The sequence below is a fragment of the Haliotis rufescens genome, unplaced genomic scaffold (genome assembly GCF_023055435.1).
Source record: "Haliotis rufescens isolate VD_foot unplaced genomic scaffold, xgHalRufe1.0.p SCAF_27, whole genome shotgun sequence".
Taxonomy (NCBI): Eukaryota; Metazoa; Mollusca; class Gastropoda; order Lepetellida; family Haliotidae; genus Haliotis; species Haliotis rufescens.
Window position 1 is genome coordinate 5,664,754 of NW_025963968.1, and position 16,391 is coordinate 5,681,144.

Here is a 16,391-nt window from a genome sequence, read left to right on the forward strand (position 1 = left end):
ATGCTTTATACGGGGATTTACATGTATGTTGTAGACAGGGATTTATTGTATGTTGTATACGGGGATTTACATGCATGTTGTATACAGGGGTTTATTAAATGTTTTATACGGGGATTTACATGTATGTTGTATACGGGGATTTACATGCATGTTGTATACGGGGGTTTATTTAATGTTTTAGACGGGCATTTACATGTATGCTGTATACGGTGATTGAGTAAATGCTTTATACGGGGATTTACATGAACGTTGTATACGGGGATTTTTTGGATGTTGTATACGGGGATTTACATGTATCTGTATACGGGAATTTAATTAATGCTTCATACGGGGATTTACATGTATGTTGCAGACAGGGATTTATTGTATGTTGCAGACAGGGATCTATTTACGTGTATGTCGTATACGTTGATTTACATGAATATTGTATACGGTGATTTACATGTATGTTGTATACGGGGGGGGTATTGCATGTTGTATACGGGGATTTACATGCATGTTGTATACGGGGATTTATTAAATGTTTTATACGGGGTTTTATTTTATGTTGTATACAAGGATTTACATGCATGTTGTATACGGGGATTTACACGTATGTTGTATACGGGGATTTACATGCATGTTGTATACGGGGGTTTACATGCATGTTGTATAGGGGGATTTAAATGTATGTTGTATACGGGGATTTACATGTATGTTGTATACGGGAATTTATTGTATGTTGTATACGGGGATTTACATGTATGTTGCAGACAGGGATTTTTTGGATGTTGTATACGGGGATTTACATGCATGTTGTATACGGGGGTTTATTTAATGTTTTAGACGGGCATTTACATGTATGCTGTATACGGTGATTGAGTAAATGCTTTATACGGGGATTTACATGAACGTTGTATACGGCGATTTTTTGGATGTTGTATACGGGGATTTACATGTATCTGTATACGGGAATTTATTAAATGCTTTATATGGGGATTTACATGTATGTTGTAGACAGGGATTTATTGTATGTTGCAGACAGGGATCTATTTACGTGTATGTCGTATACGTTGATTTACATGAATATTGTATACGGGGGGTTATTGTATGTTGTATACGGGGATTAACATGCATGTTGTATACGGGGATTTATTAAATGTTTTATACGGGGATTCACATGTATGTTGTAGACAGGGATTTATTGTATGTTGTATACGGGGATTTACATGCATGTTGCAGACAGGGATTTTTTGGATGTTGTATACGGGGATTTACATGCATGTTGTATACGGGGGTTTATTAAATGTTTTAGACGGGCATTTACATGTATGCTGTATACGGTGATTGAGTAAATGCTTTATACGGGGATTTACATGAACGTTGTATACGGGGATTTTTTGGATGTTGTATACGGGGATTTAATTAATGCTTCATACGGGGATTTATTGTATGTTGCAGACAGGGATCTATTTACGTGTATGTCGTATACGTTGATTTACATGAATATTGTATACGGTGATTTACATGTATGTTGTATACGGGGGGTTATTGCATGTTGTATACGGGGATTTATTGAATATTGTATAAGGGGATTTACATGTATGTTGTAGACAGGGATTTATTGTATGTTGTATACGGGGATTAACATGTATGTTGTATACGGTGATTTACATGTATGTTGTATACGGGGATTATATGTATGTTTATACGGGGATTTATTGTATGTAGTATACAGGGATCTATTTACATGTATGGTGTTGTATAACACTGTGTGCACTGTGTCGACTGACGTGTCTTGGCCCGCGTCCCACATGCATTACTTCAAGAAACCTTTGATTACAACTGCGGTGTCTGACCTCTCGTCAGATATGATTTATTGTGTGAAATAATTATCATTTTCCAAATATATTGCCGAAGCAACTAAGTACGCAACCCTGATGTTGAGAGAGCGAGAGCGAGAGCGAGCCTGTAATGTAATGTCGGAGGCTATATGGGGGAGATTTATAGACCCCTGATTCTTCATGTGTAACTTTGTTGTGAAACTAGTAATAAAAGAACTGGAGGTCGCGAATCCTATTTCAGGGTGTTATTCCTCACATTGAGAAAATAAGAGAATTTAATTTTGTCATCCAATATTGCTAAACGTGGCCTACTCACTCACGAATCCTTCTCTGTCATCTGACTTGGATTTTATTTTGACAATTTGTGATCTTGGAATTTGAAATTTACCCTACATGTTGATAACGAGTTATTCTTGGCAATTTGAATACAAATATAATAATAATAATAATTTGTTTATTTTAATTTGTAAATAATTGACACGATTGAGGAAAATCATCGCAAATATGCAGACCTCGCTTTCGAAATGTCACGCTTGCATCCCAAGTACCAAGTTGTCCGACTCCCCATTGTTCTCGGTGCCTTAGGTTTGGCCGATTTGTTGACTGACATTGGGAGAGTACCCGGGTTTGTTGCCAGAAATACAGCCCTTCTGACAATCTGGGTAATGCAGAAGGTTGCAGTGTTGGGGTGTCTTCACATTCTCCGAAAAGTTCTGGGTGGGTTGACTAGGCCGCGATTCCTGGGAGAAGTCCCATTCGCTGTCTGGGCGTCGAGTAGATGGGACAAGGGCCCTGAGCTGATGATGAGCCTAACCAGCCTGACTGTGCCAGGATCACCCAAACCCTCTTTGCTGCTTTTTTATTTAAACACCGTTCACTCACATTTAATACACTTGGTGTACACATGAGTGGATGAGTGATATTTCTTTGTTTATTTGTTGTTTAACGCTGCACTCACCAATATTCCAGCTATATGATGACCGCCTGTAAATAATCGAGTCTGGACCAGACAATCCAGCGATTGACATCATCAGCATCGATCCACGAAATTCGGATACAATGACATGCATCAACCAAGTCAGCGAGCCTAACCATCCGATTCCGTTGCGACAAGCATAGTCGCTTTTTACGGCAAGCATGGGTTGCTGAAGACCTATTCTACCCCGGATCTTCACGGGTCGAGTGAGTGACTGAGTGTGATTTACGCTGCGACAATATTACAGCTGAGCTATATCGGCGATCTGAAAATAATCTAGTCTCGATCAGGGATACCACTGGTTCATAACAAGATCACCGATTATCCAGATCTGAAAACTGATCACCAATCCATATTTTAGACGGCGCTTACACAAGTGTAAACTTGAATACTCGAAGTCTCCACTGGTGGTTGTTGTGTGTGATGAGATATTGAACAGTCCTGTCTTCATCGTGATTACATCCTCCGGTCGTTTTTTAGGGTTTCTTTGGGGTTTTTTAAGGGTTGTGGTTTTGATTTGATTTGTTTGTTGTTTAACGCCACACTCAACAATATTCCAGGTTTATGACGGCGGTCTGTAAATAATCGAGTCTGGACCAGACAATCCAGTGATTGACATCATGAGCATCGATCCACGCAATTGGAATCGATGACATGTATCATCCAAGTCAGCGAGCCTGATCACCCGATCCCGTTAGTCGCCTCTTACGATAGGCATAGTCGCCTTTTACAGCAAGCGTGGGTGAGACCTATACTAACCCGGATCTTCACGGGTATAAGAGTTGTGGATTTCATTTTCAGTTGATAAGGCTTCTACCCTCTATCCGCCACTTTACACGAAGTAGAAAATGATATCAAGACGTCAATGATAAAATACACCTTTTCACTCTCGACATGAGACGAGCGACAGTATTATAATTCCTATCACGGTCATCGTAGTATAGGAACGTTTTTAACCATGTTAATCTCTTCAGTTGCATTGATTTTTCGATTTTACATTAACGTACAAAGAAACCATTATAATTAAACTTGCATTTTTTATAACCAAACAAGGAAGAAAAGGTCACCCCACCATTTGCTTGATATGAGTGAGTGAGTGAGTGAGTATGGTTTTACGCCGCTTTTAGCAATATTCCAGCAATATCACGGCGGGGGACACCAGAAATGGGTTTCACACATTGGACCCATGTCGGGAATCGAACCCGGGTCTTCGGCGTGACGAGCGAACGCTTTAACCACAGGGCTACCCGACCGCCCCGCCTTGATGTGAAGAAATGTCGTTTGATATACTGAAATCAGCAATTGGACTCATTTATTACACTGCGTTTGTGATTTGGAATTCCAATCAATGTTATATCGATCCATTTCGACTGTCATGTATGTTTTGCATTAATTATACCACTGACGTACCCCTGTACGAGACCCCCGACCCCCACCTCCACTCTCACCCTTGCCCCCGACGGAGTCAAATCTTCCGCGTTGCAATATCTCCGTGGGTAGAAAAAACCCGTTTCGTTTTACCCAGGAATGACATTGGCTACCTTTAACTGTTGTAGTCAAAACACAAGAGAGGGTATTCCCCTAAAACCCCTTACTAAAAGGAAATATTTAGTGCTGGGTACAGTACACGGGTTTTGTCGAGAATATGAAGGTACGTTAAAAAATATTATATTTTACATTGATAAACTCGCAATTCAAATTTTCTGAATGCGAATTTTTGAAAATAAGCTGATAAATGTAATTTATTGTGATTTGGGGTTTTTTTCGTATGAAATTCTGGTATTTCTGCAGTATGTTACAGTACAGATATATATATCATTGTGATTATATATATGTATAATATCAATGATGAAACCAGTAGAGTGAATTATAAAGATCTGCTTTGGATTTTTTGTCTTTTACCTATGTTCGTTTTTGTCCACTATGCTTGTAGTAAAAGTCGACTAACGGGATCGGGTGGTCAGGCTCGTTGGCTTGGTTGATGCATCGCATCCCAATTGCGTAGATCGATGCTCTTGATATCAATCACTGGATTGTCTGGTCCCGACTCGATTTTTTACAGACCATCGTCATATAGCTGCAATATGTGCTGAGTGCGGCGTTAAACAACAAACAAACAAACAAACTTACACTAAGATTATGCGTTAAACAACAGACAAACAAACAAGCAAACAGACATTGGCTGGGATTTGGAAGTAGGAAGGACACGAAGACATGGCGCTTTCGGGGACAACAATTGATCAAGGGCAAGACGTAGAATGAAACGACACCCCAAACAATAATGAAATTGTTACATATATAGGTGTCATGTCTTCAAGTTGTTACAGTGTCCCTTCTGGGCCGTGCCATTGCACTAATCCCGATTTTCATATATAAACAGAGCACAGTAATATACTGCTGTGGCTGGGCGATTCCAATAATTGAGTAATAAATTCATTTGTAACTACAATCCAGGGGTGATTCTACTTATCACTGACAGCCATTAAATTCTCGGTATGACCTCATTACTGCAGGCAAGGCATGTCAAAGCAACACTTAAATGTTATAGCTGCCTACGGGGCGGTCGGGTAGCCTAGCGGTTAAAGCGTTCGCTCGTCACGCCGAAGACCCGGGTTCGATTCCCGACATGGGTACAATGTGTGAAGCCCATTTCTGGTGACCCCCGCCGTGATATTGCTGGAATATTGCTAAAAGCGGCGTAAAACCATACTCACTCACTGTAACTGGCTACACTACAGTTTCACTATTGTTCTTGCTCTATCACGGGGCGTCTTTATTAACATGAATTAAAGGCTCCTTAACTGAACGTGTCAGCCTTGTTCCCGGTAATACCTTGATTCCCCCTACCCCGCCCTGTGTGTTAGACTGGCCGTGTTTGCCCAGTATCGTCACAGTGCGGAGATAAGGGGGGCACCACTCGCCCAACCTTTTTACCATAAATCTGTTTGAGGGTTGAGGGTGCACGCCCCGGGGTTATTAAGCTTATCATCATTCAACAGTTCATTCACATTGGTAAACTTGACATCGTCATCTAAGCTCACGGGCAAAAGAAAGCCCACACTAAAAGTTGGATTTTATCAAATCGTAACAAGGCTGAAAACAGTCGCCGAAACGATGTAAATGTAACTTCCAAAGACGAATTTAATACCCGGATCAAATACATCACCGTCGAATACTATTCCTTGTTTTTTTTCCATTTTTAGGTACAATCAAACACGGGTCGATACTTTTTGTTACCTGGTATTTTTTGTGTGAAAGAAATAATAAATAAATAAATAAATAAATAAATAAATAAATAAATAAATAAATAAATAAATAAATAAATAAATAAATAAATAAATAAATAAATAAATAAATAAATAAATAAATAAATAAATAAATAAATAAATAAATAAATGGCTGGACAAACGAATGAATACCTAAATAAATGACGAATAGACGTACACATTACATGATTACGCAGATATCATGATATCAGGTGAAACACTTGAGAAAATTGTCAATGCAAGATAAGATAATCAACAATTTATATCTGATGAATACATAGATAACTTGTACAGAAATTACCAGCGTAATTTCCGCCAGCAGCGTCCAGTTAGGGCGGGGAGTATACCGTCAGTGGCTACCTGCCCAGGTGTGGTCAGCGCGATACTATATAGCATTGATTACTACATACTTTCAGTTCGTAGACCGTGTGATATTTGTAAGGAATACCATCATCCAGCAGCGTCCAGTTAGGGCGGGGAGTATACCGTCAGTGGCTACCTGCCCAGGTGTGGTCAGCGCGATGCTATATTTCATTGAATACCACATACTTTCAGTTCGTAGACCGTGTGATATTTGTAAGGAATACCATCATCCACCTTCGTTACCTTTCGGGTTGCCATATTTGGCGCTTGTAGTTTTGAAACATTTAGTACATTATATATTGCTTTATTTAAACATATACATACTATTTATACAAGGTTCATACTATTTATACATAGATTTACTGTAAGCATTGATATTATTCGATTATCATCTTTTCTGAGAGTACAACAGTGGGCAAACGAGGGACAACAGAGGAAATAGAATTATGGCACGCCCAGCTACATTAAGTCAATCCGTGTGAACACACCTTTGAGGACAGAGTAAAGACAAGGTCAAGATAACATTACAGAACATTGACTACGTTGTGCCTTGCTGAGAAATCCATCGGTTAATGGGGTTTATTAACTGAATTTAGAATGTTCAGGATGTCAGCTTCAGATGTAATCATGTGTGTGCAGTGGGGTTTGGCTCAGGTTTAAATCGTCTTACATTCGTAGGATCCCTGAAGATCCGGGGTAGAATAGGTCTTCAGCAACCCATGCCTGCCGTAAAAGGCGACTATGCTTGTGGTAAAAGGCGACTAACGGGTTCGGGTGGTCAGGCTCGCTAACTTGGTTGATGCATGTCATTGTATCCCATAGTGTGTGGACCGATTCTCATGATATCAATCACTGGATTGTCTGGTCCAGACTCGATTATTTACATCCAGTCATATAACTGGAATATTGGTGAGTGGGAGAGAGGGATGAAAGCTGAAATTGTAGTAGGATGCCAAGTACAAAACTGTAGGTCAAACCGGTGTGGCTGTTTAACGCTTTGAAATGTACGGTCATGAAAAATATAGTCACGTTATAGGTTACAATAGGTTACAAGCGTCCCCAAACCACCTGTCATAAATCGCCCCAAACACGTCATGGACGCATGCCACACGCAACTGACATGCAAACAGACAACTGAGCAGCACATGGCCTCGGATCACTTGAAAGGCGGGCCAACTCGACTCCCGCAGCCAGAGGCCTTCTGTATAATATCACCTGATCAGGATATGAGGTAGGGCTCCTGCAATGCAGCTCCAGCTCGTATTCAATTATAAAACGTTGTGTTGATTTGCCACTCACTACCGTTTGACTTATCAAACACTTTGATTTCAATTTGCCTTCTACAAATTAATAGTGACGTGTCGTCCCGTTCATAATGAAAATTATATCACCTTGGCTCTCTTAAATCATTAATACCCGTTTCCTACACGTGGACTTTGAGATAAATCGGGTAATCAGCTAATTTTCAAATAGACGTCAGAAGTACGTTTCTCTCTGTGAACGAGTGCAGAGTAAACACTGAGTCGATAGTGCAGCCTTATCGCAGACACAATGGTCTTCAGTCAATCGATTCCAGATTTTGTGCGTGTCGAACGAAATTGAATGCATTTTCCATTTAATTACGTACGGTGTGTGTTTGAAATTATTTTTATAAAATGATAAGGTAATGGAGGTTCATGTTTGTCCTGGCCACGGATCTCCATACTGTTACAGGGGCTTGTGGGTATAAACACAGCTTCATTTTAAAAAGTCTTTCCATGCTACAGCAATCATCTGCACGTGCATAAGCCATAAGGCGTTAAACAATATATAAACGTGAAACGTGTTAGTATCTAGTTCCTTCAACAAAAACTATTAGACATCCAATTGTAGACAACACCTGAAAAGGTTTATGTATGAAAGAAGATGTTCGATAATGAAAGGAGATCGCCAGTAATAAAAAGAAATCATCGACAATGGAAGGTGGTGGGTGGGTTGAAATGGGGTTTAACGTCGCGTCCAAGATTATTGCAGTTATATAGCGACAATGGCGATTTATGGTGCGAGCTCACTGAGATACCATGCCGCAGTTTACATGAATACTCGACCAGTCCTTGTTTTAGCCCCTCAATGCCCATTGCCAGACAGGCTAACAAGTACCATTTTCTAACTTCTTTTGGTATTACGCGGTCGGGGATCGAACCCCGGACCTTCCGCTCTCCAGGCGGGCGCTCTACCACTAGACCACGGAGGCGGTCGACAATGAAAGGATAACAATACGGCGTTCACATTCGCCTGGATAGTTCCTATAAAAAACTAATCAATCGTTATTAAATTTGGCAAGTACCTTATCATGTAAAGTTATTTTGGCTAACCTGAAGTGACGTAATCGACCAATCGGATACATTCTCTGGACCAGACAAAAGTGATTGGTTGCATGAAGAAGGACCCATGTGATCAGGAAGTTAGATTTAGTTAGACCATACAGGGTTACTTCCCTTTCCCAAGTGTCATAATCATGCGGTCATTACACCTGGAGTATTGAGTAACATGAATGATTTATCTAACAGAACAAACGACAGCATGTGTACTTGAGTCTCGTGTCAGGCGACCACTCCCTCTCCATGTGTCATGTAGAAGACTGTTGCAGGACTGTCATATATCTTGTACCTAATTTGTGATACATTGTATTGTAACCTTACTGCCACTAAAATAACAACATGTCACTGAATGTCAAAGATATATGAATCAAATCAATGTGTGTCTGTACGTGATGTCAGCATTTGTCCTCCACGTGGTACGTCCATGACAGATTCATGAAGAGGAAAACGAAACGGACTACCTTCTTTGTTTCAAACATCTCATTCAATATTCCTACTGAATATGTATACTACTCAAAAGAAGTTAAAGAACACCAGATTCTCTCATATTACAAAAGTTCATCTCTCATGCCATGATATATATATTTCATAGTATTGTCATATGAAGGGGCGGCCGGGTAGTCTAGTGGTTAAAGCGTTCGCTCTTCACGCCAAAACCCGGGTTCGATTCCCGACATGGTTACAATGCGTGAAGCCCATTTCTGGTGTCACCCGCCGTGAATATTGCTAGAAACGGCGTAAAACCATACTCACTCACTCACTCACTCACACATATGAAGAATCGGATTTCCATTAACTTCTTTTGATTAGTATATCTAGCAGTGGGTCAGCGTGTGGTTTAAGTATTTCGAGGTTACACTATTTACACGTAATTACTTCATATTTTAAATGACCCGTGAAGACCCGAGGTCTTCAGCAACCCATGCATGTCGAAAGAGACGGCTAACGGCATCGGGTGCATGTCATCCTATCCCAGTTGCATGGACCCATGCTCATGATATCAATCACTGGATTCTCTGGTGCAGACTCGATTTTTCACAGACCGCTGTCACAGTTGGAATATTGCTGGGCGCGGCGTTATATACTACTCAAAAGAAGTTAAGGATCACCCGATTCTATCATATTGGTAACGTTAATCTGTCATGGCATGAGAGATTAACTATTGTAATATGAAAAAATCAGGTGATCCTTAACTTCTTTTGAGTAGTATACAACAAACTAACAAACATCATGTATCCTATACGAGATACTACCAGAAGAGAATAAGCATCGCGTTGTTGTAGTTCAAGACACAATATACACAGTGAAAGAACGAGATTCTTAGCTCTTTTCCCGAGAAGAGGTCATTACAATTATGCAGATATTTATCAAAACTAACACTAAATCCAAATAGACAGGAGGAAATATTCAATACAATAGTTATCTGATAGTATCCTTGTTGGTATGGACATAGACATGATAGCGTCCTCGTTGAAGATGACAGAGACCACGAATTACGTCATTATGTTCTTATATATAAATATCATCAGTGTAGCGAAATCTGTCTGACACAAACTACTTGGGAAAATACATACTACTGTCTTGACAACTGTCTTTACATACATGCCTGACTACTGTCTTGACAACTGTCTTTACATACATGCCTGACTACTGTCTTGACAACTGTCTTTACATACATGCCTGACTACTGTCTTAACAGCTGTTTTACATACATGCCTGACTACTGTCTTGACAACTGTCTTTACATACATGCCTGACTACTGTCTTGACAACTGTCTTTACATACTGTCTTTACATACATGCCTGACTACTGTCTTGACAACTGTCTTTACATACATGCCTGACTACTGTCTTGACAACTGTCTTTACATACATGCCTGACTACTGTCTTAACAGCTGTTTTACATACATGCCTGACTACTGTCTTGACAACTGTCTTTACATACATGCCTGACTACTGTCTTGACAACTGTCTTTACATACATGCCTGACTACTGTCTTAACAGCTGTTTTACATACATGCCTGACTACTGTCTTGACAACTGTCTTTACATACATGCCTGACTACTGTCTTGACAACTGTCTTTACATACATGCCTGACTACTGTCTTAACAGCTGTTTTACATACATGCCTGACTACTGTCTTGACAACTGTCTTTACATACATGCCTGACTACTGTCTTGACAACTGTCTTTACATACTGTCTTTACATACATGCCTGACTACTGTCTTGACAACTGTCTTTACATACATGCCTGACTACTGTCTTGACAACTGTCTTTACATACATGCCTGACTACTGTCTTAACAGCTGTTTTACATACATGCCTGACTACTGTCTTGACAACTGTCTTTACATACATGCCTGACTACTGTCTTGACAACTGTCTTTACATACATGCCTGACTACTGTCTTAACAGCTGTTTTACATACATGCCTGACTACTGTCTTGACAACTGTCTTTACATACATGCCTGACTACTGTCTTGACAACTGTCTTTACATACATGCCTGACTACTGTCTTGACAACTGTCTTTACATACATGCCTGACTACTGTCTTAACAGCTGTTTTACATACATGCCTGACTACTGTCTTGACAACTGTCTTTACATACATGCCTGACTACTGTCTTAACAGCTGTTTTACATACATGCCTGACTACTGTCTTGACAACTGTCTTTACATACATGCCTGACTACTGTCTTGACAACTGTCTTTACATACATGCCTGACTACTGTCTTAACAGCTGTTTTACATACATGCCTGACTACTGTCTTGACAACTGTCTTTACATACATGCCTGACTACTGTCTTAACAGCTGTTTTACATACATGCCTGACTACTGTCTTGACAACTGTCTTTACATACATGCCTGACTACTGTCTTGACAACTGTCTTTACATACATGCCTGACTACTGTCTTGACAACTGTCTTTACATACATGCCTGACTACTGTCTTAACAGCTGTTTTACATACATGCCTGACTACTGTCTTGACAACTGTCTTTACATACATGCCTGACTACTGTCTTAACAGCTGTTTTACATACATGCCTGACTACTGTCTTGACAACTGTCTTTACATACATGCCTGACTACTGTCTTGACAACTGTCTTTACATACATGCCTGACTACTGTCTTGACAACTGTCTTTACATACATGCCTGACTACTGTCTTGACAACTGTCTTTACATACATGCCTGACTACTGTCTTGACAACTGTCTTTACATACATGCCTGACTACTGTCTTAACAGCTGTTTTACATACATGCCTGACTACTGTCTTGACAACTGTCTTTACATACATGCCTGACTACTGTCTTGACAACTGTCTTTACATACATGCCTGACTACTGTCTTGACAACTGTCTTTACATACATGCCTGACTACTGTCTTAACAGCTGTTTTACATACATGCCTGACTACTGTCTTGACAACTGTCTTTACATACATGCCTGACTACTGTCTTGACAACTGTCTTTACATACATGCCTGACTACTGTCTTAACAGCTGTTTTACATACATGCCTGACTACTGTCTTGACAACTGTCTTTACATACATGCCTGACTACTGTCTTGACAACTGTCTTTACATACATGCCTGACTACTGTCTTGACAACTGTCTTTACATACATGCCTGACTACTGTCTTGACAACTGTCTTTACATACATGCCTGACTACTGTCTTAACAGCTGTTTTACATACATGCCTGACTACTGTCTTGACAACTGTCTTTACATACATGCCTGACTACTGTCTTGACAACTGTCTTTACATACATGCCTGACTACTGTCTTAACAACTGTCTTTTCATACATGCCTGACTACTGTCTTGACAACTGTCTTTACATACATGCCTGACTACTGTCTTGACAACTGTCTTTACATACATGCCTGACTACTGTCTTGACAACTGTCTTTACATACATGCCTGACTACTGTCTTGACAACTGTCTTTACATACATGCCTGACTACTGTCTTGACAACTGTCTTTTCATACATGCCTGACTACTGTCTTGACAACTGTCTTTACATACATGCCTGACTACTATCTTGACAACTGTCTTTACATACTGTCTTTACATACATGCCTGACTACTGTCTTGACAACTGTCTTTACATACATGCCTGACTACTGTCTTGACAACTGTCTTTACATACATGCCTGACTACTGTCTTAACAGCTGTTTTACATACATGCCTGACTACTGTCTTGACAACTGTCTTTACATACATGCCTGACTACTGTCTTGACAACTGTCTTTACATACATGCCTGACTACTGTCTTGACAACTGTCTTTACATACATGCCTGACTACTGTCTTGACAACTGTCTTTACATACATGCCTGACTACTGTCTTGACAACTGTCTTTACATACATGCCTGACTACTGTCTTGACAACTGTCTTTACATACATGCCTGACTACTGTCTTAACAGCTGTTTTACATACATGCCTGACTACTGTCTTGACAACTGTCTTTACATACATGCCTGACTACTGTCTTGACAACTGTCTTTACATACATGCCTGACTACTGTCTTGACAACTGTCTTTACATACATGCCGGACTACTGTCTTGACAACTGTCTTTCGTGAACACCTCGCATCATCACTATTTGATAGTGATTCAGAAACACATGCCTTTGATATAGTCGGAATCGTACTGTCGACTCTGCGTTAGGCAGAGATTTCTGTTGGATATGCAAAGGGTTTTGTCGCTTTATTTGTATATATGTCTGACTGCTGTAATGGTATATATGTCTGACGGTTGTTATGGTACATATGTCTGACGATTGTCTGGCTACGGTCGTGGTATACATACAATGAATGAGGGAATAAGTAGAGAGTGGTCTCTCTTCCAGACATGTTGAAGCTACTCCCTCTATTGGTAATGTCAATACTCCCAAAAGAGATGTCTCCATGTACTTGTCTTGGTGGGTAGGGGCTGTCGGGTAGCCAAGTGGTTAAAGCGTCGCTCGTCACGCCGAAGACCGGGTTCGATTCCCGACATGGCTACAATGTGTGAAGCCCATTTCTGGTGTCCCCCGCCGTGATATTGCTGGATTATTGCTAAAAGCGGCGTAAAACCATACTCACTCACTCTTGCCTGGGTATTTGTTTGCTTATTGTAGGGTTTATGAAACCACGCGTGTCTTCGATGATCAGGGGTTTTATATAAAGAATGTACACTTTCGCCGAATGACACATGACACAGATAGCATTTCGTTACACATGTTGTTTTTACATATCATGTGTTAATTATAAACTATTCTTAAATGTCTTGTGTCCGTCAATGTTCCACATTGATGTGATATGGAGCATATTCCTGTTTCGTATCCTGTATCACCGTTCACGTCGTACTAAAAGACGTTAAAAGATGGTATTTGTTGTTAACCTGCCTGAAGCTCAGCATTGAGGGGCTAGAACAGGGACTCGTCGGCTCGGAGTCAGTATATTGTGTCTAAGTGGGGTATTCATGTTAAACTGAGGTATGGTAACACACACACACACACACACACACACACACACACACACACACACACACACACACACACACACACACACTTGCAGACTTTCTACCCTCCAGTAATTGGTTCTGCAAAATGAACGTGTTCTTGTAACGTGTACTCTTTACTCAGAGGGGCGGTCGGGTAGCCTAGTGGTTAAAGCGTTCGCTCGTCACGCCGAAGACCCGGGTTCGATTCCCGACATGGGGACAATGTGTGAAGCCCATTTCTGGTGTCCCCCGCCGTGATATTGCTGGAATATTGCTAAAAGCGGCTTAAAACCAAACTCACTCACTCACTCTACTCAGACAAGAATCTCACATTTGTACAGAGCAGACGTTTTTCAAACTTAACACCATTTTTTTCAGTTTATAAAAAATCAGTAGATCCGTTGTCGTGTAGCGGGATTCCCGGTCCATCACGTGATTGTCTGATTACATGCCGCCGTAGTATTGTAGGAGGGAGCACTGCCGTGGGTTTTGTCCCACTCCTTAATACAACATAAGGCAGGGCTGACTGATCGGCTCATCTTGGAATCTCTATTCTGTTGTCTACATCTGTGTGGTGGACTGCGTCTTGGTGTAATACGATGGACTAGGGGCATCCTGAGACGGCACTGTACGTAAATCAACCCGTTATATACCCTCTGTTAACTTCGGGAATGGTATGACATGTGCTGCCTGTTATGTACCATACTTGACATGTGATATGTTTCATATTCTTGGTGACTAGATATATGACTGATGTGTTGACTAACTTGATGCTTACTTTTTCTCTTTGTCACTTTGTTGGAGAGAAAAGCCGATATATATTTGGTCAATTGGTCATTCTATTGTCATTGTATATCAGTCAGAAATATTTTAGGAAAGAACATGCCTACCCTTTTCTCGAGGACGGGTGTCATCATTGACTTTCAGTGATCCATTCATTTATTTTTCACTGCTATTTTGCCTGTTACGCTTAATGGAATCTATTTCGTCAGATAATCGTCTGGTGTGGACGTTTTTTTATTTCAGGAAGCGAGCCTCCTTCTCATATCTATCTGTATGTCTGTCTGTCTGACTGTCTGTCTGTCTGTCTGTCTGTCTGTCTGACTGACTGTCTGTCTGTGCGTGCGTGTGTAGAGGGTGAGTGTCTTGGATTAATGGGATACAGTCAACATTATGTATATGTATGTATGTGTGTGTATGTGTGCGTGCGTGCGCGTGTGTTTGTGTGTGTGTGCGTGTGTGTGCAGGATCAAGTGTTTTTTTTTACGTGTATAGGTGTTTATTGCAGATTGTGACAAACGTGTTGTACTATATCCTTAAATTGCCCGAATCTGTTGTCATTAGTTCGAATCACATCAAAGTGGTTGACAAGCTAAAATAGGAGGTTCTCTTAGGGAACTGGCTTATCAATGTTTAAACATTTGTACATACCTACATTTATTGAATTTATAGAACTAAGTCCCCATCTTGAGAGACATTGTGAGAGATCGCGAAGCCGTTCATAGACTTCTTTCTACCAGTATTAGGTTTTACCAAAGAAATAAATTGCCCTTAAAAAATATGTCTTTGTTCCCTCTTCGTTTCAAAAGAAGCATTGACTAAACCTATTCGGTTTCTGACCACGAAAACATCTAAGCTGTGTATAGCAGTTAGTATTAACTTTACACTTACTGGGGATTTTCATTTTCCTTTACAAAGCAATTTAGGCTTATACATTCAATCCCCCTATCATTGCGATCACAGGCTTCTTACAGACAGAAAGGCGAAATTGTAGTTAGAAGTCGGGACACGGCACTGTATGGTATAGCAGTTGTTATCCTGCCCTTGCTATAGATTATGCAATAAATCAGTTTGACATGTGATCAAGTCTAGTGTAACTTTCTGCTACATATAAATTTTACCTTTGACAGTATTGATATACTTTCATTTTTTTGTTTTACATTGAACGCATGTTTGATAAATGTTTATGGTTTGATTTGGTTTGTTGGAAATGTTACATCAGACCTGAAATGAAAATCGAAGTAGTCGAGGATAACATATTCTCATCGGCGGTAAACTGAAGACCACAAACCTGATATACGGG

The 16,391-nt window shown here is 40.3% G+C and overlaps 1 protein-coding gene across 4 annotated transcripts in view; it reads left to right on the forward strand.

The window, feature by feature from the left end:
• LOC124121745 (chitin synthase chs-2-like) overlaps window positions 1-16,391 on the forward strand; it is a 75,768-nt gene that overhangs the window by 5,718 nt on the left and 53,659 nt on the right. Inside the window, exon 1 of one of the 4 annotated variants that reach the window (XM_048402604.1) lies at window positions 4,395-4,450. The exons of 2 other annotated variants lie outside the window; for them this stretch is intronic. The gene's annotated coding sequence lies outside the window, so the exon portion shown is untranslated. Of the gene's footprint in view, window positions 1-4,394; window positions 4,451-14,784; window positions 14,937-16,391 lie in introns of those variants that run through there. One more of the 4 variants, XM_048402600.1, reaches the window with a different exon arrangement.